Raw genomic sequence first — 8,087 nt, forward strand, 5'->3', positions numbered from 1 at the left:
ATAATAATAATAATACATATTATTTTCTATGTATATCTTGTAAATTAATGTGTTTTAAGACCGAAGTCGCAGGTAATTACTAGGCCCGCCCGCTGCTTTCTAACCTCTTCATCACGGCTGTGCCAGGTACCATGCGAGAGCCACTTTTTGGGAACTCTTTACTGTGGAAGTCTAAGTTCTAGTCCTTCCTATTTCGATGGGCCTACGCTTGAGTGCTCGTCAATGGGCGGTTACGACCAAAATCGTCACTCTCCCTATGGCTAAGAAGTGAAGACATCTACTCTTCTGTTGCTGTTACACTGTTATTGATTGTTATTAGGGTTAGTTATAGGCTACGCTTATTTGTACTACCACTGCAAATAACGCCAGAGCTTATTTGTACTCTTACTAAAAATAGAATTTGCGTAATTACTAAAAATATAACATTTTATACGGATAGAACTGCAATATACAATGAATTATCTGGACTGGAAGTCAAAAAGTGACCACTTCATCTCATCACATCTATTATTACAAGTTGATTTTGACGGACTTTGGTAATTCTTCACTCTTTTCAAGTCACAGAATACTCAGTTTACAAGGTAAGCATACGAAATGCACATTTTAATTCATTTCTTAATTTTATAACTAAACATGCTTTGGGGTTGTGTGTTTGTTGATTGTGCATCAGCTGACGACACATTTGTCGCTACCGCGAATTACTTAACTTTATTACTTTATTTTGTGAAAAATAACAATAACAGGGCTTAAAAAAATTAAAATACTAATTCCCCCCCCCCCCCAAATAATTTAAATCAGCCTTCCATTTCAGGCGATTAAAACCAGGTGTTTCAATGTTCGATCCCCAGTCAAAAGGTTGCTAATTTTATCAAGATCAAGAGGTTTCGAGTACTCACGACATTCCAGGCTCAGGGTCCTTTAAAAAATACTTTTCATTCAGTTATTGTTATTATCTTTATTATGGCCGACACAGCATGCATCATCCATACTTTTTCAAAACTTTTTTTTGGGGGGGGGGGGGGCTGTTTTTTTTATATCGGAAAATTGGGTTTTGTATGTTATGTTCATGGAGAGAGAGAGAGAGAGAGAGAGAGAGTAATATTTTATAATGATAAGATATCTGTAGTGGTAGTATTATTAGTAGTTTTGAAATGCCTATGATGATGACAATGTGAGATAATTATATTAGTGTGATTATTTTTATTATATTTTTAAAAATTACGTACGGCTATGTCGTAGTGGTATGACACTCGCTTTTGGACCGGAAGGTCCTGGGCTCGAGCCTCGCTCGGCGCATAGTTGAGCCCTTGGAAAAGGCACTTTGCTCACTTTCTCTCACCGGACTCAGTTGTAAAATGTGTACTTGGCCGTTAACTGCGTTGTCTCTGTCCGAAGAAATTGTAATATCGCCTAACAGACGTTATGTCCCGTTCAACATGCGAAGTGTTGCTTTTATAAACTTTAGCATTGGCATGTATGTGCCTATTTTGCTGTAGTGAATTAAATTTAATTTTTTGTTTTCATCGACAGCTAACATGAAGGAACACTGTTGACGTTACTGGTGTCCTGACAATCCATAAAGATGCTGGCTCAAGGGCTATTCTGGCAAGGTGTGTTGAGGCAAACCTTTGCCTGTGGCAAAACTCATCAATCAGCAAACCATCATCTGGGCCAGCAGACCAGAGTGTCTGCATGCACTTTTTGACAATGGTTAGTAATGTTTTCAAATCTCCATTGCGCCTTTACATTTTTTATTGGTGATCAATAAAATAAATGCTCATTTTTCTAAATGAAAATGGCAAAGCATCATTTGAATTGAATCACGACTGAATGTATTAACTTAACGACAGACTATAGTTTGTTGCCAAGAGTTTTGTTCTATGGATGTAAAACCAATGAAATTTCAAGTGTGTTGGTGTGAATAATGATCATTTTTTAAAAATTGCTATGTCTTTGACAAATGCATTTTATGACAATAATGCCATTTCCAAAAATTGCTAATGAAATGTGTCTCTTTTTTATTTCAATTTTTCCATCCAGAGCAGGATCAACCCTCTTTGTGGAACTACAAAAAAAGTGGTGGCAAACAAGTCGTGTTGACTTTTTCTGTATTGAGGCGAAAGAGATTTTTATTCCAAGGGTTTGGGAAAGCAAATTGCTTTTTATTCAGAGCTAGTGCACTATTTAACTGTTTTATTGTCTAAAATAGAATTGATTTTGCAGTTCAACTTGACTAGATATCTAATTTTATACGACTTGTCTCTCTAGTAGAATAAAAAAATGAAAAATGAGGATAGCGTGCCATATCATATTTTGAAAAATCATTTAATATATCTAGAAATCATCTGTATAACCTATTGTATACAGTAAATAATTGGGTTTTGTGATTATAATGATGAATTCATAAGGTATGACATCATATTTGACCACAAAATTATTTTATCTCTGGGCGTAAAAAAATCAATTTTACAGCATTTTTTTTTATCTAAGGGGTATGGGTTAGTGAACCGATTATAATTTTTTTTAGACTTAGATCAATCTACAAAATTTTCGTTTTCTTGTCCTATTACGGTCATATTTTGAAAGTTTGATGGATCATTTCTTTCAGTTGTCTGCAAAATCAGCCTTTTAACTTTATGTCAAATTATAGAAAAAGCTTGCGCTTTCTCAAATGTCTGTTTTATGTCATTTGTCTGATTTTCTAGCAATCCTACCTCAATCATTTTCCTTTAAATTATCTTCAAATTTATTCAGAATCTTTTCTATGATTATGATGTGTTTTACATCATGATGTGCAGGTGGTTGGATGGGAGCATCACCCTTGAATCATATACCTATGATGTTCGCATGGGTGTACGATCCGATAGTGATGTCGTTTCTTCTTCTCTTTACTAGCCTATCCTGCTTCTTTGGTTTGTGATTGTATTTTTGACAGGGGATATTTTTTTTCCTGTAAATCCTCTGCCTGTTTGTTCTTGGTTATTTATAATTTAGCTTATGATATCTTTAGGTTATGCTTTTGATTGACATTTGTACTATTTTTGTTGATTGCTTGTTTTTTTGTTTCAGCGGTCTCTCATATAACCTCAATTGTGTTGGAAGAGACCTAAAGCAACAAACAAACAAAAAAAAACATCATGATGTAAGTGTTTGGGGGTAAATTAAAATTTAGCAATTTTATAAATTTTAAAATTCATTTGTTCCTGTCGATCCGCGCTAAATTTTCAGTTGAAATCAAATAAAAATTCTAAAAAAATTATTCCAAGAGTTTTCATGATATAGCTATTTATGAAAGAAACATTGTGTTTAAATTTGAAAGAAATTTATATGCTAGTTTTTGGTGCATCTATGTTAGAAATTTTAGGGTTTTACGTCTAATTTTAGCTTATGTTGCCCTTGAAAAAGTTTTTTTTTTTTAATTCAGTTAGGTATTTTTGGTGTTTAGCATCAAATTATACATTACATTATTCGTTCATGAGATATAATTAAAGAATTTTAGAACTATAAAGCATATTTGACCACTAAAGTAATTTTTTGGTGAATAACAGCAGATATTAAATTATTTCGCAATTTTTTTTCTTAGAGGTATGGGTGAGCGAATCGTTAATAATTTTTTTCAGAATTTGATCAATTTATAAAATATTACTGTTTTCTTGTTCCATATTGGTTATACTTGATGAATGTTGGCCTTTGTCTGCATAATTAGCTTTATTATCAAATTAAAGACAAATTTTTCATTTTCTCAAAATTTCATTGTGCGTCATTCTCTGATTTTCTAACATTCACATCTGGATTGTTTCCCATCAGATTGTCTTCAAATTTGGTCAGAATTTTTCTTATGATGTGTTTTGCATCATGATGGTTGGGTTTTGGGCTAAACAAAAATTTAGCAGTTTTATGAATTTTTAAATCAATTTTTTTTTCCTGTCATGTCAGTCACACCAAATTTTCACTAAGAAATCGAAAAAAAATTCTGAAAAATTTATTTTCAAGACTATTGCTAAACCTATCCATCTTGTTGTAAGAAACATTTTGTGTAAATTTGAAAGAGATCTGTTCGTTGTTTTTTTCTGCATCACTGTAAGAATTTTTGGGGTCTAATTTGAGCTTATATTGTCCCCCCTGGTGGTAGGGATTTGGTGGCTAATAGTATTAGCGCTGGTGTTAGGGACTCAGTAATAGCCATGTGGTAGGAACTCGGCGAGTAAAAGTGCTGGTGATAGGGATTCAACGAGTAAAAGGGCTGGTGGTAGGGACTCAGTGAGTAAAAGCGCTGGTCGTAGGGACTCGATGAGTAAAAGCTCTATGACTCACTGAGTAATAGCGCTGGTGGTAGGGACTCGGTGAGTAATAACGCTGGTCGTAGGTGCTCAGTGAGTAAAAGCTCTATGACTCTGTAATAGCCCTGGTGGGAGGGACTCGGTGAGTAAAAGCGCTGGTGGTAGGGGCTCAGTGAGTAATAGCGCTGGTCGTAGGGACTCAGTGAGTAAAACGCTCTAATGACTCGGTAAAAAGCACTGGTGGTAGGGACTCAGTGAGTAAAAGCTCTATAACTCGGTAATAGCACTGGTGGTAGGGACAGTGTCAGTGAGTAAAAGCTCTATGACTCAGTGAGTAGAAGCGCTGGTGATAGGGACTCAGTGAGTAAAAGCTCTATGACTCAGTGAGTAGAAGCGCTGGTGATAGGGACTCAGTGAGTAAAAGCTCTATAACTCAGTAATAGCACTGGTGGTAGGGACAGTGTCAGTGAGTAAAAGCGCTGGTGGTAGGGACTCGGTGAGTTATAGCACTGGTGGTAGGGACTCAGTGAGTAAAAGCTCTATGACTCAGTGAGTAGAAGCGCTGCTGGTAGGGACTGTTTGTTTGTTTTTGAGGGTTTTACGGCGCTTGCAACACATCAAGGTCATATCAGCGCCAGTAAAAAGGAAGAAATGGGATAGTAAAAAGTTATAGAATTCAATTAAGGCTACGCTTATTTGTACTACCACTGCAAATAACGCCAGAGCTTATCTGTACTCTTACTAAAAATAGAATTTGCGTAATTACTAAAAATATAACATTTTATACGGATAGAACTGCAATATACAATGAATTATCTGGAAGTCAAAAAGTGACCACTTCATCTCATCACATCACATATTACTATTATTACAAGTTGATTTTGACGGACTTTGGTAATTCTTCACTCTTTTCAAGTCACAGAATACTCAGTTTACAAGGTAAGCATACGAAATGCACATTTTAATTCATTTCTTATTTTTATAACTAAACATGCTTTGGGGTTGTGTGTTTGTTGATTGTGCATCAGCTGACACATTTGTCGCTAATTAACAATTAACAGTAACAGGGCTTACAACAAATTAAAATACTAATTCCCCCCCCCCCCCCCCCAAATAATTTAAATCAGCCTTCCATGTCAGGCGATTAAAACCAGGTGTTTCAATGTTCGATCCCCAGTCAAAAGGTTTCTAATTTTATCAAGATCAAGAGGTTTCGAGTACTCACGACATTCCAGGCTCAGGGTCCTTTAAAAAAATACTTTTCATTCAGTTATTGTTATTTATTATCTTTATTATGGCCGACACAGCATGCATCGTCCATACTTTTTCAAAACTTTTTTTTTTTGGGGGGGGGGCTGTTTTTTTTATATCGGAAAATTGGGTTTTGTATGTTATGTTCATGGAGAGAGAGAGAGAGAGAGAGAAGTATTTTATAATGATAAGATATCTGTAGTGGTAGTATTATTAGTAGTTTTGAAATGCCTATGATGATGACAACGTGAGATAATTATATTAGTGTGATTATTTTTATTATATTTTTAAAAATTACGTACGGCTATGTCGTAGTGGTATGACACTCGCTTTTGGACCGGAAGGTCCTGGGCTCGAGCCTCGCTCGGCGCATAGTTGAGCCCTTGGAAAAGGCACTTTGCTCACTTTCTCTCACCGGACTCAGTTGTAAAATGTGTACTTGGCCGTTAACTGCGTTGTCTCTGTCCGAAGAAATTGTAATATCGCCTAACAGACGTTATGTCCCGTTCAACATGCGAAGTGTTGCTGTTATAAACGTTAGCATTGGCATGTGCCTATTTTGCTGTAGTGAATTTAATTTAATTTTTTTGTTTTCATCGACAGCTAACATGAAGAACACTGTTGACGTTACTGGTGTCCTGACAATCCATAAAGATGCTGGCTCAAGGGCTATTCTGGCAAGGTGTGTTGAGGCAAACCTTTGCCTGTGGCAAAACTCATCAATCAGCAAACCATCATCTGGGCCAGCAGACCAGAGTGTCTGCATGCACTTTTTGACAATGGTTAGTAATGTTTTCAAATCTCCATTGCGCCTTTACATTTTTTATTGGTGATCAATAAAATAAATGCTCATTTTTCTAAATGAAAATGGCAAAGCATCATTTGAATTGAATTACTACTGAATGTATTAACTTAACGACAGACTATAGTTTGTTGCCAAGAGTTTTGTTCTATGGATGTAAAACCAATGAAATTTCAAGTGTGTTGGTGTGAATAATGATCATTTTTTAAAAATTGCTATGTCTTTGACAAATGCATTTTATGACAATAATGCCATTTCCAAAAATTGCTAATGAAATGGGTCTCTTTTTTATTTCAATTTTTCCAAGCAGGATCAACCCTCTTTGTGGAACTACAAAAAAAGTGGTGGCAAACAAGTAGTGTTGACTTTTTCTGTATTGAGGCGAAAGAGATTTTTATTCCAAGGGTTTGGGAAAGCAAATTGCTTTTTATTCAGAGCTAGTGCACTATTTAACTGTTTTATTGTCTAAAATAGAATTGATTTTGCAGTTCAACTTGACTGATATCTAATTTTATATGACTTGTCTCTCAAGTAGAATAAAAAAATGAAAAATGAGGATAGCGTGCCATATCATATTTTGAAAAATCATTTAATATATCTAGAAATCATCTGTATAACCTATTGTATACAGTAAATAATTAGGTTTTGTGATTATAATGATGAATTCATAAGGTATGACATCATATTTGACCACAAAATTATTTTATCTCTGGGCGTAAAAAAATCAATTTTACAGCATTTTTTTTTATCTAAGGGGTATGGGTTAGTGAACCGATTATAATTTTTTTTAGACTTAGATCAATCTACAAAATTTTCGTTTTCTTGTCCTATTACGGTCATATTTTGAAAGTTTGATGGATCATTTCTTTCAGTTGTCTGCAAAATCAGCCTTTTAACTTTATGTCAAATTATAGAAAAAGCTTGCGCTTTCTCAAATGTCTGTTTTATGTCATTTGTCTGATTTTCTAGCAATCCTACCTCAATCATTTTCCTTTAAATTATCTTCAAATTTATTCAGAATCTTTTCTATGATTATGATGTGTTTTACATCATGATGTGCAGGTGGTTGGATGGGAGCATCACCCTTGAATCATATACCTATGATGTTCGCATGGGTGTACGATCCGATAGTGATGTCGTTTCTTCTTCTCTTTACTAGCCTATCCTGCTTCTTTGGTTTGTGATTGTATTTTTGACAGGGGATATTTTTTTTCCTGTAAATCCTCTGCCTGTTTGTTCTTGGTTATTTATAATTTAGCTTATGATATCTTTAGGTTATGCTTTTGATTGACATTTGTACTATTTTTGTTAGATTGCTTGTTTTTTTGTTTCAGCGGTCTCTCATATAACCTCAATTGTGTTGGAAGAGACCTAAAGCAACAAACAAACAAAAAAAAACATCATGATGTAAGTGTTTGGGGGTAAATTAAAATTTAGCAATTTTATAAATTTAAAATTCATTTGTTCCTGTCGATCCGCGCTAAATTTTCAGTTGAAATCAAATAAAAATTCTAAAAAAATTATTCCAAGAGTTTTCATGATATAGCTATTTATGAAAGAAACATTGTGTTTAAATTTGAAAGAAATTTATATGCTAGTTTTTGGTGCATCTATGTTAGAAATTTTAGGGTTTTACGTCTAATTTTAGCTTATGTTGCCCCTTGAAAAAGTTTTTTTTTTTAATTCAGTTAGTATTTTTGGTGTTTAGCATCAAATTATACATTACATTATTCGTTCATGAGATATAATTAAAG

The 8,087-nt window shown here is 34.4% G+C and overlaps 1 long non-coding RNA gene across 1 annotated transcript; it reads left to right on the forward strand.

The window, feature by feature from the left end:
* Nucleotides 1–455: 455 nt before the first annotated feature.
* LOC144966353 (uncharacterized) lies at nt 456–3,748 on the forward strand. Its single transcript, XR_013644192.1, has 3 exons — nt 456–581; nt 1,531–1,710; nt 2,041–3,748. It is a non-coding gene; the product is annotated as an uncharacterized LOC144966353 (long non-coding RNA).
* Nucleotides 3,749–8,087: the final 4,339 nt, after the last annotated feature.

Source organism: Berghia stephanieae, chromosome 2, assembly GCF_034508935.2.
Source record: "Berghia stephanieae isolate SIO BIC M18660-M18661 chromosome 2, UCSD_Bste_1.3, whole genome shotgun sequence".
Taxonomy (NCBI): Eukaryota; Metazoa; Mollusca; class Gastropoda; order Nudibranchia; family Aeolidiidae; genus Berghia; species Berghia stephanieae.